The sequence below is a fragment of the Canis lupus genome, chromosome 22, assembly GCF_048164855.1.
Source record: "Canis lupus baileyi chromosome 22, mCanLup2.hap1, whole genome shotgun sequence".
Taxonomy (NCBI): domain Eukaryota; kingdom Metazoa; phylum Chordata; class Mammalia; order Carnivora; family Canidae; genus Canis; species Canis lupus.
Genome location: NC_132859.1, coordinates 17,548,697 through 17,574,964, shown reverse-complemented (window position 1 = coordinate 17,574,964; position 26,268 = coordinate 17,548,697). Strand labels below are relative to the sequence as shown.

Sequence of the window (26,268 nt, the reverse complement as noted above, 5' to 3'; positions counted from 1 at the left end):
GTAAGGCTCTCTCACTAAAATTTAACTACAACACAACTTTCTTCACCAGTTCTGATCTTATAGCAGAGCATGGGGATTTGTGTTACTTCTATAACTACTAAAAACAATCTCTAGTATACACTCTTTTAAGAAAACACACAAATTTAAAACATTCCACTACTCAAAACCAAGGATACACTACAAATTGTAATCCTGTATATTCGTGGTGGGAAGATAAAATGGTGCAACCACTGTAGAAGAAATATGGCAGTTCCTCAAAAATCTAAACACAGACTTATATTTAATCCAACGACTCCACTTCTGGGTATATACCCAAAAGAATTAAACACAGGGGAGCACCGGGTGGCTCAATCTGTTAAGCATCCACCCCTTAATTTTGGCTCTGGTTGTGATCTCAGTCATGAGATCAAGCCTGGCATCAAGTTCTGCCCTCAACAGAGAGTCTGCTTCTCTCCACCACCACCCCTTACCACTTGTGCTAAGATAAATAAATCTGTAAAAAATAAAAATGAATAAAAGCAAGGACTCGGGCAGCCCGGATGGCTCAGCGGTTTGGCGTTGCCTTCAGTCAAGGGTGTGATCCTGGAGACCTGGGATCAAGTCCTACATCAGGCTCTCTGCATGGAGCCTGCTTGTCCCTCTGCCTGTGTCTCTGACTCTGTGTGTCTGTGTGTCTATTTATATATAAATAAAATCTTAAAAAAAAAAAAAAAAGCAAGGACTCACATAGATATTTGTATACCCAAGTACAAGTAACATTACTACAGTAGCCAAAAGATTTTTTTTTAAAAATTCAACCAATAAATGGGATAAACAAAATGTGGTATATGCATACAATGGAATATTTATCTAGCCTTTAAAAAGGATACAGTGACACATGCTACAACATGGATGAACCTTGAGGATGTTAAGGTATTTGAAATAAACCAGCCACAAAAGGACAAATATTGTTTGATTCCACTTACATGAAATATCTAGAAGAGACAAATTCATAGAGACAGATAGTAGTATAATGATCCTAAGAGATTGGGGTGAATTACTCTTTACTGGATACAGTTTCAGTCTGGGATGGCAAAAAGGCCCTGGAAATGTATACAAGTGATGGTTGCATAACACTGTGAATGTATTTAATGCCAGCAAATTGTACACTTAAAATCAATTAAAATGCTCAACTTTATTACGTATATTTTACAATTAAAAACAAACTAAATCAGGGCAGCCCCGGTGGCCCAGCGGTTTGGCTCTGCCTTCAGCCCAGGGCGTGATCCTGGAGACCCGGGATCGAGTCTCACGTCAGGCTCCCTGTATGAAGCCTGCTTCTCCCTCTGCCTGTGTCTCTGTCTCTGCCTCTCTCTCTCTCTCTCTCTGTGTGTGTGTTTCTCGTGAATAAATAAATAAAATCTTTAAAACAAAAAACTAAATCCAAATAAACTTACTCATCAAGAACTAAAAGCTGTCCATGCCTCTAACTTATCGTCTTCTATTCTTCCTAGCTTCCTGTTGTACTAAAAAAATCTGTTTTTTGGGATCCCTGGGTGGCGCAGCGGTTTGGCGCCTGCCTTTGGCCCAGGGCGCGATCATGGAGTCCCCGGATCGAGTCCCACGTCGGGCTCCCGGTGCATGGAGCCTGCTTCTCCCTCTGCCTGTGTCTCTGCCTCTCTCTCTCTCTCTGTGTGTGTGACTATCATAAATAAATAAAAATTTTTAAAAAAAATTTTTTTAAATAAAAAAATCTGTTTTATTGGGATCCCTGGGTGGCTCAGCAGTTTACAGCCAGCCTTCGGCCGAGGGTGTGATCCTGGAGTCCCGGGATCGGGTCCCACATCGGGCTCTCCCTCTGCCTGTGTCTCTGCCTCTCTCTCTTTCTCTGTGTCTCTCTTGAATAAATAAAATCTTAAAAAAAAAATCTGTTTTATTAATGCACCCCTTCTATCACCAGCACTTTCATATACTCCAAACATCTGGCCTCACCTTTCATTAGCCACAAGTTACACCTCTCAGCTACATCTTTGCCTTTCACTCCTCCTACATCCTCATCTCTCTATCTACACTGCCATCACCACTCAAAAGAAGATGCAAAGGCTCAACACTGGTTTACAACTGGTCTACAACTTGACTAAAGCTTCCTCTCCCTTCACAACGTCAGCTTCCACTACCTCCTCTCTCACTGACCCCATTCAGGCCACACTGGCCCTCTTACTGCTCCAAGAACACATCAAGCACAGTCCAGTCTCAGAGCCTTTGTATTTGGGTAACTTCAGCCTGGAATGCTGCTCCCCATAACCCTAACCCAAGTATCTACCAGTCCTACTCCCTTACTTTCTTTAGAGTTGTCAGCTAAACTGTCACCTAATCAGAGAATTCTTCCCTAATCACCCCTCATGAAGTAGTAATCTTTATCTCAATATCCTCATCAATATCTACTTTTCCTGGGCAGCCCCGGTGGCGCAGCAGTTTAGCGCCCCCTGCAGCCCAGGGCGTGATCCTGGAGACCCTGGATAGAGTCCCACCTCGGGCTCTCTGCGTGGAACCTGCTTCTCCCTCTGCCTATGTCTCTGCCTCTCTCTCTGTGTCTCTCTCTGTGTCTCTATGAATAAACAAATAAAATCTTTAAAAAATATATATATCTACTTTTCTCTAATATATTTTTCTTAATAAAGTAGTCATCACCACCCAACACAGTATATACTAACTTATTATAATTCCATCCTCATGAGAATATCCATTCCATGGGAAAGGGATGTCTGTTTTTGTTCAGTGTTGTAACCCTAGAAGCTAGCACAGTTCTTGATATATTAGTAGATGCTCAATAAATATATATTGACTCAATCATGGCCTCCAGTCCCTTAATATATTCCCTTTCACCAAGCTTGAATCCTATAGATAATTATTTCAACCATTAATGTCAAATTTCTCGTTTCCATCTAAATGGTTAGACAAGCTAAATTTATACTGCCTGCCAGGTCATGCTATCTTTTTTTTTTTTTTTAAGATTTTATTTATTTATTTATTAATGAGAGATACAGAGAGAGAGGCAGAGACACAGGCAGAAACACAGGCAGAAAGAGAGGCAGAGAGAGAGAAGTTCTCCATGCAGGGAGTCTGAAGTGGGACTATATCCCGGGTCTCCAGGATCATGCCCTTGGCCCAAGGGAGGCACCAAACTGCTGAGCCACCCAGGCATCCGTATGCTAGTTTATCTTAAACTAACCTTTCACTGATTACTCAGCAATCCTTTCTTTTTCTATCCTGGTGATCATATTAAGTTTCTCCATCATCATCTCTGGCTTAGTCAGTTCTAGCCAACAGCTGCTTATCTGACCCTCCTGTTTCCCCTTTACCCCCATAATTCATATTTAATAAAGTAGCCAGGGAAATCATTAAAGCATGTAACATATCATGACACTTTTCTGCTTAAAACCTTCCTTAGTGGCTGGGTGGCTCAGTGGTTGGGGGTCTGCCTTTCAGCTCAGGGCATGGTCCGGGAGTGCCAGGATCAGATCCCACATCGGGCTCCCCTCGAGGAGTCTGCTTCTCCCTATGCCTGTGTCTCTGCCTCTCTCTGTGTGTGTCTCTCATGAACAAATAAATAAAATCTTTAAAAAAAAAAAAAAAAAGAAAAAAACCTTCCTTAAAAAATTTCTTGAGTCTAGACTCCTTACCATGGCCATAGAGACCAACATGGTCCAGCTATACTTCCTTCAACTTCATCTCATGACACTACGGCCCTCTTCCATTCTGTTCCAGAGTATGAGACTTCTTTCTGTTCCTCAAATACAACAAAAGCTTGTTTTCACTTTGAGGTTTTTACTTTAGCTTAATTTTCAAATGACTGAATTTTTGTTTTTCACATCTTACCTTAATGTCACCTCCTCAGAAGTAACCACCCAACCACTCTACCAATTGCCTAGTTTTATTTTTTTTTAAAGATTCTGAAAGAAAGGAGAAAGCATGAAAAAGATCACAAGCAGGGGGTCGGAGTAGGAGAAACAGACTCCCCACTGAGCAGGGAACCCAATTTAAGACTTGATCCCAGGACTCTGGGATCATGACCTGAACTGAAAGGCAGACACATAACCAACTGAGTCACCCAGGTGCCCCCAACTGCCTTGTTTTACAATTCTCTTCATTATCGCATAATTTCGTATTTTTCTGGTTCACGTTAACAATTGGCTCCATGAGAACAGATCTTATCTACAAGAATGCCTGGCACAAAGCAGATGTTTAATAAATATTCGATGAAACTGGTGATTACAATGTTTCCCGTAAATATTTTCTTCTCCCAGGATGCCAACAACCCTACTAATTAATTATATGCCTAGCAGATAACCTCAAACTCTACCTTATTGAAAAAGTAAGGAATTATACAGTTTTCTTCCACTTTGCCTAAAAATTCCTTGATTTGTTTTCTTCCATTCGTGTGGTTTCTAAGCAGAAATAGATACTCTTCCATAAGAGTTAAGCCATATCCTTGGTCTCAAACCTTTCTACTTCCTCTTGGCAATTAAACAAATACTTAAATTACTTATATATATAACCACTCTAATGGATCATTCCCCTTTACCTAAAATACTGAGGTGTTAATGCAAAAATATCTATGTGGCTTAGTCATCAATAACTGCACACATTTCTTGAAAAGTTTTCAATTTTTTCTCCATGCTGTGTATTTTGTTAAGTAAATACTTAACCTCTTATAATTCATCCTAGTCTACTTAATTTGTTCTCTCAGTTATCAATAAACTTTTTTTTTAAAGAGAGAGAAAGGAAGGAAGGGGAAGGGAGGGAGAGACAGAATCGTAAACAGGCTCCATGCCCAACATGGAGCCTGACTTAGGGCTTGATCTCACAACCCTGAAATCATGACATGAGCTGAAATCAACAGTCACCCACTCGACTGACTGAGCCACTAGGTGCCCCGCAATAACTTCTTAATAGTTACATTCAATGATGCTTACCGTGGTATTAAAATCCTTAATCTTTCTATAGCATCTCATCCACTTAAAGAGCCTCTCCCTGGGGCATCCGGGTGGCTTGGTCAGTTAAGTGTCTGCCTTCAACTCAGGTCATGATCCCAGGATCCTGGGATCCAACCCCACATGGGGCTCCCTGCCCAGCAGAGGGACTGCTTCTCCCTCTCCCTCTGCTGCTCCTCCTGTTTGTGCCCTCCCTCCCTCTCTCTGTCAAATAATAAACTCTTTTAAAAATGTATAATAATAGGGATCCCTGGGTGGCGCAGCGGTTTGGCGCCTGCCTTTGGCCCGGGGCGCGGTCCTGGAGACCCGGGATCGAATCCCACGTCGGGCTCCCTGCATGGAGCCTGCTTCTCCCTCTGCCTGTGTCTCTGCCTCTCTGCCTCTCTGTCTCTCTCAGTGTGACTATCATGAATGAATAAATAAATAAAATCTTAAAAAAAAAAATGTATAATAGGGATCCCTGGGTGGCGCAGCAGTTTGGCGCCTGCCTTCGGCCCAGGGCGCGATCCTGGAGACCCAGGATCGAATCCCACGTCGGGCCCCCGGTGCATGGAGCCTGCTTCTCCCTCTGCCTGTGTCTCTGTCTCTCTCTCTCTCTCTGTGTGTGACTATCATAAAAAAAAAAAAAAGAAATGTATAATAAAATAAATAATAAAGACTCTTGCCCTAAAATTCTTTACTATGTTTCAAAGAAAAACATCGCATGATTCTGGTTTCCTTCATACTCTTATTTTTCTTTTACTGATTCTTTTGAACAACAGCCACTCATTTACTATAGGCATTTCCTAAAGTCCTATGCTTTACATTTTTCTCTCTGCTAGGGCCCTGGAAATGTTACCGACTTTCACAACTGACACTCTATGTAAATTACCCCAAAATCTAAAAAAAAAAAAAAAAAAACAAAATCTATTATCTCCAGGTCCTAAAGTATCTTTTGCTAATTTTCAGTCTCATATCTCCACAATTAAGGAGATATTCTAAAACTTCTACTTATAATTCAAAAATGTGTCTAACAGAATTCATCATGTTACAGTCTCACCCACCAGACCCGTAGGCTTTCCTCAGAGTTTCCTTACTTCTGTTCAGGGTACCATCATCCTTCAAGCCAATGAACTCAAAATGTTGGATTCGCTTGTGTGACTCCTTTCTTCCATGTTCTCTGTGAAATTATTTATGAAATCTCCCTTGTCAAATGAACTCAATCAAGTAGTCATTATTTCACTTCTGCAGCCCTGATCATAGCTGTAAACTAGCCAATTCATTTCATGAATATCTGTTAAACACTTAACTTGCCTGCAAGACTTAGAGGCCCAGTTTACCTGACAAGGTAAGCCTGGGCAGGTAATGTCTGTCCTTAACTATATAACATTGACCATGTAATTTATCAACAATGTTATTTATTATCCAAACCAGTAGATTTAAAAAAGCAAAAGAAGGCATTAAAAATAGTTGAACATCCAGGTGCACATAGCTGGCTCAGTCAATGGAACATGTGACTCTTGAACTGAAGGTTGTAACTTTGAGTTCCACTTTGGGTGTAGAGATTACTTTAAAAATATAAAATCTTAAAGAACATAGTTGGACATCCAGAGATGCGAGAATGGTTCAGTATCTGCAAATCAATGTGATGCACCACATTAACAAAATGAAGGATAAAAATCATATGAACATGTCAATAGATACAGAAAAAGTATCTGACAAAACTCTACATCTGTTCATGATAAAAATTCTCAACAAAGCAAATTTAGAGGAAACACATCTCAACATAATAAAAACCATATTTATGACAAACTCAAAGCTAACATCATACTGAATGGTGAAAAGCTCAAAGTTTTTCCTCTAAGATCAGGAACAAAACAAGGATATCCACCCTCAACACTTTTATTCAACACTAGAAGTCCCAGCCACAGCAATGAGACAAAAAATAATAAAAGTCATTTAAATTGGTAAGGAAAAAGTAAAACTGTCACTATTTGCAAATGACAAGGTACAATATATACAAAATTTTTTTAAAACACTAAAGAGGGACGCCTGGGTGGCTCAGCGCTTGAGCGCCTGCCTTTAGCTCAAGGTGTGATCCTGGATTCCCAAGTTCGAATCCCACATCAGGCTCATTGCACGCAGCCTGCTTCTCTGTCTGCCTGTGTCTCTGCCCCACCCCTCTCTCTCGCTCTCAAATAAATAAAGAAAATCTTTGAATAAATAAAATTTTTTTTAAAAATGCATTCCTTAAAAATATAAAATTAAATTAAAAAATAAAAACACTAAAGATTCCACCAAAAAAATTAGAACTAAAAAATTAAGTTGAAGGTACAAAACTAACAGAATCAGAAATCTGTTGTGGGCAGCCCAGGTGGCTTAGCGATTCAGTGCAGCCTTCAGCCCAGGGCCTGATCCTGGAGACCCAGGATCAAGTCCCACGTCAGGCTCCCTACATGGAGCCTGCTTGTCCCTCTGCCTGTGTCTCTCCCTCTCTCTTTCTCTGCGTCTCTCAGGAATAAATAAATAAAATCTTAAAAAAAAAAAAAAAAAAGAAAGAAAGAAATCTGTTGCATTTCTATATGAAATAATGAATTAACAGAAAGAGATATTAAGAAAATAATACCATTTAAAAGTGCATAAAAGAATGAAATACCTAGGAATAAATTTAGTCAAGGAAGTAAAAGACTACTCTGAAAACTATAAGGGACCGATGAAAGATACTGAAGGATAGGAAATGTGAGTGTCTCAGTCAGTTTAAGCGTCCAACTCCTGATCTCAGCTCAGGTCTCAACTCAGGATCAAGCCCTGCATTGGGTTCCATGACCAACTTTTTTAAAAAGTTTTAAAAAATAAACTTTTAAAAATAAAAAAAGAAAGAGACTAAAGACAACACAAATAAATGGGAAGGCATATCATGTTCATGGACTAGAATTAACATTGTTAAAATGTCCATACTACCCACAGCAATCTACAGATTCAATGCAATCCCTATTAAATACCAACAGTACTTTTCACAGAAATAGAACAAATAATCCTAACATTTGTATGGAACTACAAAAGACTCCTAACAGCCAAGGTAACCATGAGAAAGAACAAAATTGAAGTAACACAATTCCAGATTTCAAACTACACTACAAAGCTACAGTAATCAAAACAGCATAGTAATGGCACCAAAAAAAAAAAAAAAAAAAAAGACCCAGAGATCAACAGAACAGAATAGAAAGCCAAGTAATAAACCCACACTTCTATGGTCAATCTACAACAAAAGACACAATACACAAAAGGGAAAGGACAGTCTCTTTAATAAATGGTACTGGGAAATTGGACAGATACATACAAAAAAATGAAACTGGACCACTTTCTTATACCACATACAAAAATACACTCAAAATGGATTAAAGACCTAAATGTGAGACAGGAAAACATCGAACTCCCAGAATAAAACATAGGTAATAAATCCTTAGACATCAGCTATTTTTTAAATATTTTATTTATTTATTCATAAGAGACATAGAAAGAGAGAAGCAGAGACATAGGCAGAGGGAGAAGCAGCCTCCATGCAGGGGCCTGATGTGGGACTCAATCCCAGGAACCCTGGATCACACCGAGCCACAGGCAGTTGCTCAACTGCTGAGCCACCCAGGCGTCCCTAGACATCAGCTTTGACGGTATTTTTCTGGATTTGTCTTCCCAAGCAAAGGAAAGAAAAGCAAAAATAAAAATAAATAGTTGGGAGTATGCCAAAATAAAAACCTTCTGCACAGCAAAGGAAACCAACAATAAAATGAGAGACAACTTAGAGAATGGCAGAAGATATTTACAAATTATATATCTGATAAGTAGTTAATATTCAAAATACCAAAGAATTTATACAAGTCAACACACAATTTATACAAGAAAACAATCTGATTTTTAAAATGGGCAGAAGTACTGAATAGACATTTTTCCAAAGACATACAGATGGCCAGACACATGAAAAGATGCTCAACATCACTGATCATCAAAGAAATGCAAATCAAAACTACAATTATCACTTCACACCAGCCAGAATGGATAGTTATCAAAAAGACAAGAAGTAACCAATGTTGGTGAGGGTGTAGAGAAAAGAGAATCCTCATGCAGTGTCAGTAGGAATGTAAATTAGTACAGCCACTCCGGAAAACAGAATGGAGGTTCCTCAAAAAATTAAAAACAGAAAGAACATACAATCAGATTAATTTTACTTCCAGGATATTCACTCAAAGAAAACAAAAACTCTACTTCATAAAACATATGCACCCCTAAGTTTACTGCAGCATTATTTATAGGAGCCAAGATATAGAAGCAATCTAAGTTTACACTGATAGATGAATGGATAAAGATGTGTGCGCACGCACACAGACACACACACACATATACATACAATGCAATACTACTCAGCCATAAAAAAAAAAGTGAAATCTTGCCATTCATGACAATATGCACAGACCTAGAGGGTGATATGTCAAAGAAAAACACCATATGATTTCACTTATATGTGGAATCTAAAAACAAAAGAAGCAAATAAACAAAAAAACAGACCCCTAAGTATAAAACAAACTGGTGGTGGCCAGAGGGGAGGATGGTGGCAGGGTGCATGCAACTCTTACTCTTGGGTTTGTGAGTTCAAGCCCCATGATGGGCATAGAGAATATTTACAGTAAAATATAACAAAGATTCTAAACAGATAAAAACTAAGTCATGGGGATAAAAAAGTACAGTGCAAAAATAAGTTCTGTGATTACAGAATGCTACATGCCAATTATATCTCAATAAAGCTGGGGGAAAAGTTTGGCATTAACTGATCTACAAAAGGCTTACACCAGGATATATGGTCATGCTGACTGTAAATTCAGTACTTAGGAAAATGACTGCTCCATCCTAAATACATTCTACCTATTGATTCAATAAATGAATGAGTTGAAATACTCACTTTATCACCTTCTCTTCACTCTTTATTTTATTGCAAGCTTATTTTCAGCCACAAACACTGTGTAGAAAGAGGCCAGCTATGACCTCCTACCAACTCCAAAAAAGCTTCAAAAAGCTTCAGTTTTCAATTAACCTCTCTAAAAAGCTTTCAACAATACTGACCCCTTCTCTCTCCTTCATGAAGCTCTGTTAACAATGGGGTAAACATAATCCTAAATATCAGACTATTTTAAAACAAGGCCTAGGATTTCTATCCCCCAACACAGAGATTAACTAAAAGATTAAGAATCTAAAGGTGCCTGGCTGGTTCAGTCAAGAGCATGCAACTCTTGATCTCAGAGTTATTAGTTCAAACCCCACGGTGAGGGTAAGGATTACCTAAGGTAAAATATTAAAAAAAAAATTAAAAAAAAGATTTAAAATCTAACCAATATTCACATTTTCCTTCTATATTTAACTTCTGGAAAATCAGTGTAAATAAAGATACAAAATCGGATACTTACCTCAAAATGACAGCCCCCATTTCAGTCTTTTAAGATGACAGATGATGTCATTACTTATTTTTTAAACTGAAGTTTTCATGGAAGACTTTCAAATTAGAAGATACACTACAAGAAAGGGTGAAGAAAGGTATTAACACCTAAATGAACTAAATTAAAAATAAAATTTTATTACTTGTATGACATTTGATTGCTTATAACTATTTCTAAATATGGGGAAAACATAAAAAACATATGAACTAGGCAGCCCAGGTGGCTCAGCGGTTTAGCGCCGCCTTCGGCCCAGGGTGTGATCCTGGGGACCTTGGATCGAGTCCCACATCAGGCTCCCAGCATGGAGCCTGCTTCTCCCTCTGCCTGTGTCTCTCTCTCTCTCTCTCTCTCTCTCTCTCTCTCTGTCTCTCATGAATAAATAAAATCTTTAAAAAAAAAAAGACCTTTTAACTACAATATTAAAATTGTAGAACATTAGAGCGAGAAGGGACCTAAAATGGATGTCCTATACAACTATCAAAATTCTCTCATTTTATCACCTCTTTCTTGAAAACTCTTTTCTGTAACATAGTAATTTTCTTTTTTTTTTTTTATTTAAAGATTTTATTTATTCATTCATAGAGACACAGAGAGAGAGAGGCAGAGACCCAGGCAGAGGGAGAAGCAGGCATCATACAGAGAGCCTGACTTGGGACTCGATCCCGCGGGGGGGGGGGCTCCAGGATCATGCCCTGGGCTGCAGGCGGCGCTAAACCGCTGCGCCACAAGGGCTGCCCCTAATTTTCTTTCTACTTCTCAAACTATTTCTCCATCTACATCATAAGCTGTTAACTATGGATATTTCATTTTCCCCCTTTCTTGTTTATTTTTTTAAAGATTTTATTTATTTATTCATGAGAGACACAGAGAAGAAGGCAGAGACACAGACAGAGGGAGAAGCAGGCTCTCCATGGGGAGCCTGATGCAGGACTCGATCCTGGGACCCCAGGATCACTACCCAAGCCAAAGGCAGATGCTCAACCACCGACCCACCCAGATGCCTCTTCTTTAATATCTGAAACACACAAAATATATGGAAAGACGCATGCAAAGATGAACACTATAGATCATCCCACAGAAGAACATCAATATTACATCTACCTATGTGCTCCTCTCCTCCCAATCTTTATCCTAAATATTTACTATTACATTACTGTTTAAAGCAAAACCTTGTCACATATGTATATATCCCTAAACAATGCTGTGTTTAGGTTTGTTATCCCTGGCTCCCTTTTACAGCTTTATAAATTCATACGCTGAATTTTGTCATTCAAATATTTTTCTAAGCTTTGTCCATGTCACTTTCTTTTTTAAGATTTTATTTATTTATTTGACACAGAGAGAGAGCGCACAAGCAAGGAGAGCAGGAGAGGAAGAAGCAGGCTCCTTGCTGAGCAGGGAACCCGATATGGGGCTTGATCCTAGGATCCTGAGATCATGACCTGAGCAGAAGGCAAATGCTTAACTGATTGAGCCATGTAGGCACCCCATCCATGTTACTTTTTAATTGTTACATTTTAATTGTATTTCATTATATAAATATGCCACAATATATTCACCTATTCCGTTTTCAGGCATTTGGATTGTTTAAAGTTCTTTGCTTTTATCAACATTATTATATAAATCTCAAAAAAAAAATCTCCAGGTACACATGAACACTGATTTCTTTAGAGTATGTTGTAAACCTAGAAGTGGAATTGTTGGGTTATAGGACATGTAAACACCCAATTTTACCAAAAATGCCAATTTGACTTCCAACTGTATCACTCTACCAACTCACCAGCAGTATGTAAACTGATGACACAATCCTCTCCAATACTTGGTAAAGTGAGATTTCTTAATTTGTGGAAATACAGAACATAATACCATGATTTCAATTTGTATTATTACCTGATTAGGTTGAAGACCTTTTCACATGTTTATTAATTATCTATGTTCCTTTCCACATCCCTTTGTTCTGTTCTGGCCATTTTTATTGGGTAGTCTTTTTCTCATTACTTACTAGGCTTAATATATTCACAACCAGGACTGGCTACATAATTTGCAGGCCCAGTGCAAAATTAAAAAGCAGGGCCATGAAATGCTGAGTGGCTCAGTCGGTTATGTCTGACTTCAGCTCAGGTTGTGATCTTGGGGTCCTAGGATTGAGCCTCATGTCAGACTCTGTGCTGGGTGGGGAGTCCCCTTGTTCGTCCCCCCTCCCTTTGCCCTTCCTCCTATTAATGCTCTGTCTTTCAAAATAATAAATAAAATTAAAAAAAATAAAAGTAGGGCCAATATTTAAAAATTAAGAATTTTAAGAATGATAGTTTAGCATGAAAGTAAGTATGGGGCCCTGTGTGACCAGATTGTATGTACATCCATGAAGGCAGCCCTATTCAGGACACTAATTCTATATTATATATAAAATAATTTTTTCCAAATGTGCAACAATTTTTTTCCAAATTTAGTTTATCTTTTCATTTTTCTATGGTGTCTTTATTTTTTTAAATTTTTTTTTAAGTAGGCTCCACACCAGTGTGGAACCCAACATGGGGCTTGAACTCACAACTCTGAGATCAAGACCTGAGCTGAGATCAAGAGTCAACGTTTACCCAAGTGAGCCATCCAGGGCTCCTATGGTATCTTTGGATGAAGATTAATTTTAATGTCAAAACTATCAATCTTTTTTTAAGTTGACCCTTCGGTCTCATTGGGAAAATCCTAGTCTTCACACAGTTTGATGGCTTTGCTTTCTCATAAGAATCCTAAAAAATGGGTGCTTTCCAATGATCAGTGAGCTCACAGCCCTCTCTTCTCATCCATAATGTCCCATTCTTCACTAATAAAATCTTAAAGGACTTTATGTCCTTTATTGATAGCAGCATCCTAATCACATCATTTAATTCACTTCTAGGCAAGCCCACTCAAATTGGATTAGAGCTTGTGCTACACACCAAGTTTAGAACTATTATTTATATGTTGTAGTACTCCAAGTCAGAAATTTTCATAAAAACTCCAAACATCTGATTAGAACATTTTACATTTAAATATTTAAAAGAAGGAAGAAAAAACTTACAAATCTTCGAGTTTCATAAAATTAGGAATTAAAGAAAGGAGAGGGATCCCTGGGTGGCGCAGGGGTTTGGCGCCTGCCTTTGGCCCAGGGCGCGATCCTGGAGACCCGGGATCGAATCCCACATCGGGCTTCCGGTGCATGGAGCCTGCTTCTCCCTCTGCCTGTGTCTCTGCCTCTCTCTCTTTCTCTCTCTGTGACTATCATAAATAAATAAACATTTAAAAAAAAAAATTAAAGAAAGGAGAGTATAAATGTTGCTATAAAGGTCGAAAATTTTTTTTCATTTTGTATCTTCAAAAAAAGACTGCCAGGAAGGAAGTAATTTTTTTTTTTTTAAGATTTTATTTATTTATTCATGAGAATAAATGTCAGCTGTGAGCCTGACGTGGGACTAGATCCTGGGGCTCCAGGATCAGGCCCTGGGCTGAAGGCGGCGCTAAACCGCTGAGCCACCTGGGCTGCCCCAAAGGAAGTAATTTAATTCTAGTGTTGGTTTCTTTGTTTTTGCAATAAGGTCAATAAGAATGTTATAAAACAGACTTTAGACTATATTAAAATATACCAAACTGCTTACTTTTCCAAAAGGAAGGGAATCAGTCAACTCAGAAATAACCACAATTTGCTGGTGCAGGATGTTGACAGTCAGGGAGGCTTTGCGTGTGGGTAGGGGCAGGGATATATGGGAATTCTCTACTTCCTACTCAATTTTACTGTGAACCTAAAACTGCTCTAAAAATGATGTCTATTTAAAAGGTGAAAAGGGACGCCTGGGTGGCTCAGTCAGTTAACTGAACAACTCCTGATTTCAGCTCAGGTCATGACCTCAGGGTCATGAGTTTCAAGCCCCCATTGAGCTCTGTACTCAGATGGGAGTCTGCTTGAGATTCTCTCCCTCTGCCCCTCCACCCATTCACACATGGGCTCTCTTTAATACATAAACAAAATCTTAAAGAAAAAAAAAAGGTAGAAAAAGAAATGTATCAATTACCAACAAAAAAATAATCAATTTGACACAATATAGGCTAATAAATGTTAAGTATACTGCTTACTCTTCTTGAACAGTTAACAAAATTACTCTGATGTTCAAGCACACAATTCAATAAACGTCACTCGTAAAATTCTTAGTAAAGCTTTAGGTGAAAACAATGTTATTAATAACCTTTGCATGAAGATCCACTCACAGCTTTATTATGAAAAGAAAGGGAAAAGTTCTGTACAAACAATAAATACCCATTAAACTTTAAAAAGATGGGTAGAGAGGATTTCAAAAACTTATCCAAGCACTGAGAATAGCATATAACCAAACCAAAACCCCTACGCAGTCTATCTCTAGTCCTTGTTCAAGTAAAAGCACTTTTCTACAAAAACATAAACAAGGGATCCCTGGGTGGCGCAGCGGTTTGGCGCCTGCCTTTGGCCCAGGGCGCGATCCTGGAGACCTGGGATCGAGTCCCACGTCGGGCTCCCGGTGCATGGAGCCTGTTTCTCCCTCTGCCTGTGTTTCTGCCCCTCTCTCTCTCTGTGTGACTATCATAAATAAATAAAAATTTAAAAAAATAAAAATAAAAAATAAAAAAAAACATAAACAAAATACTATGCCCCAATCATGCAAGTTACATTATAATTTAAAAGTTGGCTAAACTATTCTATTTTTTTGGGGATCCCTGGGTGGCTCAGTGGTTTGGCGCCTGCCTTTGGCCCAGGGCGCAATCCTGGAGACCCGGGATCGAGTCCCACGTCAGGCTCCTGGTGCATGGAGCCTGCTTCTCCCTCTGCCTATGTCTCTGCCTCTCTCTCTCTCTCTCTCTCTCTCTCTGTCTCTGTGACTATCATAAATAAATAAAAATTTAAAAAAAAAAAAGAATTCTTTAAAAAAAAAAAAAAACTATTCTATTTTTTAAAAAAAAATGATTTCAACCTCCCAACCTCCACCCACAAGTAAGCTAGCAAAAACAGGTAAACTCAAAAATCACTTCATGTATAAGTACTCATCTCTCTCTTCTTCCTCTTCCTCCTGAACTCAAAGTACTCCTCACATGTTACCACAAGGTCCTAGGTCTAAATTAAAGGATAAAGTAATGTAATTTGCACTACATTTTTTTTTTTACAAAATGCAATTAGAAGAGTCAAAAATATTCTTTGATAGCTAGTACCCAAGAAAGAACCAGACTAAGATTGCTAGTATAAGAGCATTTGTCTGTTTTTATTTCTTTTTGTTTAACAAATGGAGATTATATATTCTGGGGTTTTTTAAATAAGGTTTTCAAAAAACCAAGAGAGCCAACAAGCATAGGGGAAAAAATGGACATTCTCATTAGGGAATAAACATAAAAACTAAAACCACAATAAGATACCACCGTGTGCCCACCAAAATAGGTAAACTTTAAAGAAACTAAGGGCCTGCTGAGGATGTGGAGCAATGGAAATTCACATACCTTATAACATAGGAATTTCACACTAGACATAGGTAGGCTGTGTACACATTTCACCAAAAGATATTTGCTAGAATGATAAATAAATAAAACTACACGTAGACACCATTTTCCACAAATCCCTGCTTCCCAAGGTACTTTCTAAAGATTTAGGGGATCCCTGGGTGGCTCAGCGGTGTAGCCCCTTGCTTTAGACTCAGGGCGTGACCCTAGAGTCCCAGGATCGAGTCCCACATCAGGCTCCCTGCATGGAGCCTGCTTCTCCCTCTGTGTGTGTCTCTACTCTCTCTCTCTCTCTCTCTCTCTCTCTCTCTCCCCCCCCCACCCCGTGTGTATCTCTCATGAATAAATAAAATCTTTTAAAAAATAAATAAAATAAAGATTTATTTATCTTAGAGAGAGAGTATACACAAGTGCACACGCTCAGGAGGGAAGAGTACAGGGAGAGGGAGAAAGAAGTACAAACCAACTGGGTGCTGAGCATGGAGCCTGGCATGGAACTCAATCCCAGAACCCTGAGATCACCACCTGAGCCAAAAACAAGAGTCTGATGCTCAACCAATTGTGTCACCCAAGCACCCCACCAAGGTACGTTCTTGGCAAGGTTGTGAAGAAATGCCTAATATTGGGGTGCCCGCATGGGTTAGTCAGTTAAGTGACTTCCTTTGGCTCAGATCATGGTCATGCTCTCTCTCTCTCTCTCAAATAAATAAAATCTTAAAATTAAAAAAAAAAGCCTATTATCCACCATAACAACAAAATGTAATTATGTGAATTTTGTGAAAGATGTAATAACTAGCCTTATTGTGTTATACTATATATATACATGCATCAAAACATCACATTATACACCTTAAACTTACACAATCTTGCATGTTAATTAAATCTGAATACAGGTCAGCCCGGGTGGCCCAGCGGTTTAGCGCTGCCTTCGGCACCAGGGCATGATCCTAGGGACCCGGGATCGAGTCCCATGTCAGGCTCCCTGTGTGGAGCCTGCTTCTCCCTCTCCCTCTCTCTCTCTTTCTCTCTCTGTGTGTGTCTTTCATGAATGGATGAATAAAATCTTTTAAAAAAAAATCTGGGGATCCCTGGGTGGCGCAGCAGTTTGGCGCCTGCCTTTGACCCGGGGCGTGATCCTGGAGCCCCGGGATCGAATCCCACGTCGGGCTCCCAGCATGGAGCCTGCTTCTCCCTCTGCCTGTGTCTCTGCCTGTCTCTCTCTGTGTGACTATCATGAATAAATAAATAAAATCTTTAAAAAAAAAATCTGAATACAGCATGTAAGGCATTTTGGCAATACCTATCAAAAGTACAAACATATATGGCCTGGAAAAAAACCCAAAATCTCTACCAACAGAGAATTGCTTAAATAAATTATCCAAAAGAAAATCATGCTAATTAAAAAAAAAAAAAAAACTATACATACTCTATGGAAAGATCTGTGAAGATTTCCATTGTAAAGTAAAAAACACAGTATGTATGTAAAGGGAAGGGCAGGAAGACCAATTTGTAGAATAACGGGTATAATATGTGGGCTTTGTGAGTTTTGGATGGTAAAGATAGAAATAAGAATCTGTATTTTTTTATGGGATGCCAACGTGGCTCAGAGGTTTAGCGCCTGCCTTCTGCCCAGGGTGATCCTGGAGACCCGGGATCGAGTCCCACGTTGGGCTCCCAGCATGAAGCCTGCTTCTCCCTCTGCCTGTGTCTCTGCCTCTCTCTGTGTCTTTCATGAATAAACAAAATCTTTAAAAAAAAATCTGTATTTTTACTGTCTTTATTCAAAGAAACTCTAGTAGAAGGATACATAAAATAATAAACAGTTTCCTCGGTAGGTTAAGTAAGATGGAAGAATGGAGTGAACAGGAACAGGATGGCTGAAAGCTGGCGATTGGGAAAGTTTACATTGTTTAACTGTCTTTTTTTAACTTTTTTGTTTTGTTTTATTTATTTACTTGAGAGAGAGAGAGAATAAATGGGAGGGAGGGGCAAAAGGAGAGGGAGAAGTAGACTCCCTGAGAAGGAAGCCCCATGTGGGGTTCAATCCCAGGACCCTGAGATCATGACCTGACCTGAAGGCAGACGCTTAACCGACTGAGCCACCCAGGTGTCCCTTTTTTTTTTTTTTAATTCATTTATGAGGGACAAACTTCATGGTAAGCACAAAGCCCAATGCGGGGCTCAATCCCAAGACCCTGAGATCATGATCTGAGCTGAAATCAAGAGTCAGATCCTGAGATCATGATCTGAGCTGAAATCAAGAGTCAGATGACTGAGCTACCCAAGCATCCCACACCCCTAACTTTAGGTTTAAAAAGTTTTTAATCCCACAGGAATCTATTATTACTAAATATATCAGTAACTTAATAAACCAAAATAGGGTCCAAATACTATCAATATATACACATGATAACAGAACTATTCTTTCACCATCTCCGTAACTGAGATCCCAGCATTGCCCATCAATGTCACTGAAGTCTATAGTATAACTATGTTTATCTGGCCGAAATCATCAACCCAAGATCCTTAAAACTAGTCTTCTAAAGATATTTTCTCTTAATTTGCAATGACATGGATGGAATTAAAGGATATTACGCTAAGTGAAATAAGTCAATCAGAGAAAGACAAATATCATATGATCTTACTCATATGGAGAATTTAAGAAAGAAAACAGGATCATAGGGGAAGACAGGAATAATAAAACAAGATGAAATCAGAGAGGGAGACAAACTATAAAAGACTCAATCGGGAAACAAACTGAGGGTCAATGGAGGGGCGGGGGTAGGGGGATGCGGTAACTGGGTGCTGGACATTAAGGATGGCACGTGATGTAAAGAGCACTGGGTGTTATATAAGACACTGACCTCTACATGTGAAACCAACAATACATTATAGGTTAATTAACTGAATTTTAATAAAAATTTTTAAAAATAAAAAATGGTACCATCCAGAGCTTGCCAACCAATTTTACCTCCTCCTTAAACAACGATATAACTCCTATCATGAACTATCCTAATGAATTATATCATCCGATACTCATTAACCTAAAATGCAAAACACTGTGGTATCTATAAAGACGCTGCTCATTCCAGCACCCAGTCCATCAAGCCAACTCCTATGCACCTGCACCAGTTCAGGTGACATTTTCTCTAGAGCCCTTCCTAATTCCCTAAGGCTCACTCCCATAGGATCCTGCTACGACCTGTGTCAGTACATTATTAGCTTTATTTTTTTAAGATATTTATTTATTTATTCATTCATTCATTCATTCATTCATTCATGAGAGACAGAGAGAGAAAGAGGCAGAGACACAGGCAGAGGGAGAAGCAGGCTCCCCATAGGGAGCCCGATGTGGAACTCAATCCCGGGACTCCAGGATCACACCCTGGGCCGAAGGCAGACGCTCAATAGCTGAGCCACCCAGGCGTCCCACATTATTAGTTTGAAATCATTAGATTACAAATATCAGGTTGCTTATCTTCCCTACTGGACTGTGAATCCCTCATGACAAGGAGAGTGAGTTATATTCATATTAATAATACAAGTATTCAGCAAAGTGCATTTACAAATGGCAGGTAATCAGGACACCTGAGTGGTTCAGTGGGTTAAGTACCTGCCTTCATCTCAGGTTCCTGGGATTGAGCCCCGCATCAGGCTCTCTGCTCAGCGGGAGTCTGCTTCTCCCTCTCCCTCTGCTTGCTGCTCTGCCTGCACATGTGCTGGTGTACGCGTGCTCCCTCACTCTCTCTGTCAAATAAATAAATAAAATCTTAAAAAAGAAAAAAACAAATGGCAGGTAATCAAAACTGCTCACAGAATGAATTCAAGAAACTACACTTGTAGGCAAACTGTGAGCATGGCTGAAATTCCACTTAACGTTCTCTCAGCCCCAGAGACATTTTAACTTCATTCAGTCCCAGCTTTGAAGGAAAGAGCAACTCCAATAACACTCTTCTTTACTGAAATATATTAATACCTTAGATTAATATCAAACACTTGAAAATATTATCTCAATCACTTCAGGAATGTTGCACAAAAATATTTCAAAAAATATAGGTGTCTATTAAAAGGTAGTCACGAAATAGGTGATGGAGTGCTGAATTTTATGACATTTTGTTCATTTCTGACTTACGAGAAATTGTGAGTTATAATGACAACAAAAAAATAAGAATATATAATATCTTCTAAGAAGGAAACAAAGATTACAGGGATCAGGCATTTCTCCACATAGTGTCTTTTTCTTTTCTTTTAGGATTTTATTCATTTATTTCACAGAAAGCACAAGCAGGGGGAGCAGCAGGCAGAGGCAGAGGGATAGGGGGAAGCAGGCTTCCTTCCTGCTGATGCAGGGCTGGATCCTAGAAGCTTGGATCATGACCTGAGCAGAACGCAGACACTTAACTGACTGAGCCACCCAGACACCCCTCTCTACATAGTGTCTTAAACACCAACTTATACAAGCTTTCCATTTCGACTGTCTCAAAAGGCCTGAGAAAGGGGAAACAGAGACTAGAAAAACCAACTATTCATATACACCCAAGAACTGTTTCATTCAGAATATGTTTTCAAATTTTATCAAATACTGGTAAAAACTAGGAACTAAGGAGAAAAGCAAATTTTAAGGATGTCTGTTAAATACATCTTAGTTGACTGTGAACCTGTCCTCCAAATCCAGAAATTCAAGAGAGCTTTCTATTTTGTTAGAGAATAAGGAACAATAGACAAAAAGAACTAGGAGATAAAGGCCTATATACTGATCCATGCATAGACACAGCTATATTTATGTCTGTGTCTATCTAAAAATACCAATAATTCATACTGATCTCAGATTCTAATCCAACACACCACAATGTTATTCAAGCCATATATAAACTCTCTTTATCTTCAATATATTGTTAAACTCACTTAATCTTAAATAAAGTAGTTACAGAATTCCTAATTCAAATCTAATTCAAATGAAAAATAATTCTACTAACAATAGTTCAGTATTTGTTTACAGATGTTTTGTTTTGAGCTTGCTTATAGTCAAAATTCTATGTAGTTAATTGGTTTCTTTTTATTCTCCCTTTCGATGTGGTTATTTATTAGAAATCCAGTTAGGTCTATTTGTGTTTTTATTTCACTTCAGTTTTTTCCTTCCCATCCTGATAGATTTTATGTACTTATTTTTTATTATGTGAGACATTAATACGGTTCTAGAGTCTGGCCTACACAAAAAAGATACACTCACAAAAACATCCCTCTTTCCATCCTGACTGCTTTCATTTCCATCCCCTTCCTTTCCACAATGTTCCCACCCAAATCCTGTAAGAAACCAATCTCATTAGTTTCTGGCTGATCCATCTTAGGTTTAGTTTTGCAAAAATGTGCAAATACTTACCTGTATTGTTTCCCTCTTTTCTTACATAAAAGGTAACATATTATAGCTATTCTTATGCACACTGCTTTTTTCCAGTAACAGATGTCCTAGAAATTACTCTATATCAGTTCATAGAGTTCTTCCTCATTCTTTTCTTACATCTGCACTGTACTCCACTGTATGAATGTACCACTGTTGATGGGCATTGTTTCCAGTATTTTTACAATGCTCTTATGTAAATTACTGACATCATCCTGCTCCCCTACAAACACCATCTCAGACAAAACTAAAAACAAACAAAAAACTGGCTCTACCTCCCAAAACCACCAAACTCACTCAACACTCCCACTGTTCCTGACATAGCCTCACTCCAAGTTATCATCACTATTTCTTGGCTGTTTTTGCTGTAACACTCTCCTAATCAGTCTCTCTGCCTCTACTCTAGCCTCTCTACAATTCAACTGTGCCAGAGGAACCCAAAATGTACTCTGTAGAGCACAAGTTAGATAATTTCCAATTCTTTGCTTAAAATCTTCCAAAAGCATCCCATTGTAACCCTACTTGAGTTGGACCTATGACCTACAGAAACCCTGTAGGGTCTGTATCTGTCCATCTCTGCCCTCATCTTCACTCTCTTCGTCATTTACTACTGTTTAGCTATACATTGTTCCTTAGGGCTTTTTTATACTTCAGATGTTCTGCCCCAGGTCATCTGCCATCTTCTAACATTCACGACTCAACCAAAAGTTACCATTTCTAAGAGGTTTCCTGTGTACCACCACAGTTAAAATATCACCTGGATCATTTTCTACCTCATCACTGTCATAATACTTGTTAATTAGTATTTGCAATTCTCATTTATTATTTATATTTTGTTTCTTCCACCGGAAAGGCAGGTTTAAGATTTTAATAAAAATAAAATAAAATAAATTTTTAAAAATATATTTTATTTTTAAGTAATCTCCACACCCAGCAGGGGCTTGAACCCCAAAGCAGAGAGTACAATGCAGAGCTCAATCTCACAATCCTGAGATCATAACAGAAGCTGAAATGAAGAGTTAGAGAATTAACTGACTGAGCCAACTGGGCACCCCAAGAAATAAAATCTCAAAAAACAAATTATCAAGGACTCAAAAACTCCTGTCTATGTAAGCTATATCAATATTTGCTGAATTTCAAGTTAAAACTGAGTTTAAATTATTTACTACATAAATGTTTAAAATTCTATTAACTGTTTACTTAAAACATTTTATATTTAGGGGCACCTGGATGGCTCAATCAGGTAAGCACCCAACTCTTAATTTCGGCTGAGGTCATGAAGTCAGAGTCGTGAGATCAAGCCCCATGTTGGGCTCTATGCTCAGGAGTTGGCTTGAGATTCTCTCTCTGCCTCTTCTCCTCCCCCTGTTCATGCTCACTCTAGCTCTCATTCTCTCTCAAAATTAAATAAAAACTTGGGATCCGGGATCCCTGGGTGGCGCAGCGGTTTGGCACCTGCCTTTGGCCCAGTGCGCGATCCTGGAGACCCGGGATCGAATCCCACGTCAGGCTCCTGCATGGAGCCTGCTTCTCCCTCTGCCTATGTCTCTGCCTCTCTCTCTCTCAGTCTGTGACTATGATGAATAAATAAATAAAATTAAAAAAAAAAAAAAAAAACTTGGGATCCCTGGGTGGCGCAGCGGTTTGGCGCCTGCCTTTGGCCCGGGGCACGATCCTGGAGACCCGGGATCGAATCCCACGTCGGGCTCCCTGCATGGAGCCTGCTTCTCCCTCCGCCTGTGTCTCTGCCTCTCTGTCTCTCTCTGTGTGACTATCACGAATAAATAAATAAAATCTTTAAAAAAAAATTAAATAAAAACCTAAAAACATTTTATTTTTAAACATATTTCAGTTTTTAAAACTTTATTTTTTATTTATTTTTTTTTTAAATATTTTATTTATTTATTCATGAGAGAGAGAGAGAGAGAGAGAGAGGCAGAGACAGGCAGAGGGAGAAGCAGGCTCCTTGCAGGGAGCCTGACGCAGGACTTGACCCCGGGCCCCCACAGACCCCGGCCGAAGGTGGCACTAAACCGCTGAGCCACCCGGGCTGCCCCTGTTACTTATGTTCTATTTTTTTTTTTAATTTTTATTTATTTATGATAGTTACAGAGAGAGAGAGAGAGGCAGAGACACAGGCAGAGGGAGAAGCAGGCTCCATGCGCCGGGAGCCCGATGTGGGATTCGATCCCGGGTCTCCAGGATCGCGCCCTGGGCCAAAGGCAGGCGCCGAACCGCTGCGCCACCCAGGGATCCCAAAAAACTTTATTTTTTAAAACAAAACTTTTAGTGAAAAGAGTAATACTGCTTTATATTTCTGCAAATCTCCTTAGTGTCTGGCTTAATAGAAGACAGCTAGGGGTGCGCCTGGTTGGTGCAGTCGGTTGAGTGTCTGACTCTTAGTTTCAGCTCAGGTCATAACCTCATGGTCCTGAGATCAGGCCCCACACATCAGGTCCTGCATCAGGCTTCACAACTCAGTATGGAATCTGCTTGAGATTCTCTCTCCCTCTCCCTCTTCTGCTGCTCCTTTCATCTCTCTCTCTCTCTCTCTCAAATAAATCTTTTAAGGAAAAAAAAAAGAAAAAGAGGACAGCCAAATTCTCATCTCTGCTTCTATATTCAATCTATTGTGATACCACAAGTTATATTTCTTCTGGAAAACTCTATCACATATTTGTAAGTGAATGAGAGCAAAAATAGCAGATAATATCTTAAGTTATGAAAACAGTTTTGACCTTACAGATCTGTATGAGCTCAGGGACCATCAGGGTCTCCATACTTTGAGAACTGCTCTATTCCATACTCTCATAATACTCCCATAGGCTGTATGATTTGCACTTACCAAGTGGCATCAGAATTATCTGTTAATCTGTCTCTTTATCTTAAAGTTCCTTAAAGCCATGAACCATGAATCTTCAACCTTGTATTCCCAGTGCTTCACACAGCATATTCCACATATCCTCTCAATAAACACTTCATGAATAAATGATAGAGGAAAATACCTTAATATAAAAAAGTGTATGTAAATAAAGCAGATTTCCCATGGCCAGTTCTTTAGCTAATAGAAATGCATAAAAGAAAAACTTTACAATACACTTAATAACAATTCCATAACTGGAATAAAGGATACATTCAGACCGATATGACCACACTAGATTAGACCTTTTCAAAGTTCAGCCCTGAGGGAACAAGGAAAGCAGATCCTAAAAAGTATCTTAGACTGTAAACAAACACCCACTACTCCAGTCTTCTGACTAAATAAAAGTATCCACCTCTGCAACAAGACAATTTAACCACTGTTTAAAACAACAACAAAAATGGGTGGGGAGGAATGTTGGTGTCTAGGTAGAGTGCCAGTGACTGATGACAAGGCTGAAACAGGTATGCTCAGTTTATGAATTTCTTGAAAATTGTCACTCAGATTAGAATATGAAAAAATATTTTTCCTGTCTTTATTTGCATTGTTTTTCAAATCAATGCCACCTTACATCTCTATGAAAAAACAGCATCCCCCCAAACACCAACATCATAACATTACTGAAGATAGGATACACAGGTGTCTGTCTCACTCACACCTAGCCTAGTACCTCACTGCTCAACCACTATGTCCACTTTAGAATACCCGAAGTACCTACACCAAGTAAAAAGAGATCCTTTTGTAGTAAGACCTACGGACTGGGATGAGATGTTACAGTAACCAAGAGAAGAGAAAAGCTCGTAGAACAATTCTCAGGAGTGATGGGGAACTGCAATGCAAAACTAAAGGAGCCTGGGGCTCTAGGGGAGCAGCCTAACATCCTAAAGGGAAGGCCTCCTTTTCTAGCTCTGTACTCTAAACCATAAAATGAACCTCTAAAATGCAGAGGCTCTCTGCCACACTTTTCAGGAAGTCTTTGTAGTTTGCACGCCCAAGAAAGTCCCAACCTCTTGGCAAAACAAATCTTACATTCCAAAGGTCTGAATTTTGACTAGAGTCAGCTCACTAGTATTTCACATATTGGCGACGCATTCAATTACTGTTAAATTGCTTACAACAAGCAGGTTAACATTATTACTACATTTTCTAGATAAGAAAATAGGAACAGAAATAACCTACTATGACTTGACCTCTTATGGAGAAAAAGACATGTATTTTAGAAAATAATAGTCATCAAAATAATTTCCTAGCCCCTATTACAAAATTTTACAAAAGCACAAGCTCTTAAGCTTTTGGTACATAAAAATCACAAAATATTTTTGCATTAGCAACACAACTTGTAAATACAGAACCATACGAGGACATTCACTTTGGCATAACCTTGGAACATTGTTTATAGAACCATAATATCATGGTTTAGAAAATAAACTTTTCTTATTTTCTAGTTTGTTATCACAGGAAAAGAAACTATTATCCATTATGTTCACTAAAATTTCACTATCTGCTCAATTTTATTTATTTTTTTATATTGCCTATTCAAAGAGCCTCCTATGGCCCTTAAGTGGATGTAACATTCTCATTTGATAATCTCATCAACTGTTAAGAACAGCTCTACAGGGGATCCCTGGGTGGAGCAGCGGTTTAGCGCCTGCCTTTGGCCCAGGGCGCGATCCTGGAGACCCGGGATCGAATCCCACGTCGGGCTCCCGGTGCATGGAGCCTGCTTCTCCCTCTGCCTGTGTCTCTGCCTATCTTTCTCTCTCTCTCTCTCTGTGATGACTATCATAAATAAATAAAAATTAAAAAAAAAAGAACAGCTCTACAAAATAAGCTAAAATCTGGTCATTAAATGCAAGATACACAATTCCTTAGGAACTCTTTTTTTCTTTCCTGGGTATACTTACTGTGAGCAGCCTTTAGCAAACTCATTAAGTATAAAAAAAAAAATCAGCACTAGGAAACCCATTTTCCATTTTAAAAGGATTCTTCCTTCCCGTTACAAAAAAAATCAAAATTTCC

The 26,268-nt window shown here is 38.9% G+C and overlaps 1 protein-coding gene across 3 annotated transcripts in view; it reads right to left on the bottom strand.

Moving 5' to 3' along the window:
- PIK3CB (phosphatidylinositol-4,5-bisphosphate 3-kinase catalytic subunit beta) overlaps positions 1–26,268 on the bottom strand; it is a 203,873-nt gene that overhangs the window by 148,575 nt on the left and 29,030 nt on the right. For all 3 annotated transcript variants that reach the window (XM_072792544.1, XM_072792546.1, XM_072792547.1), the window contains one exon: positions 10,409–10,513. The gene's annotated coding sequence lies outside the window, so the exon portion shown is untranslated. The remainder of the gene's footprint in view (positions 1–10,408; positions 10,514–26,268) is intronic.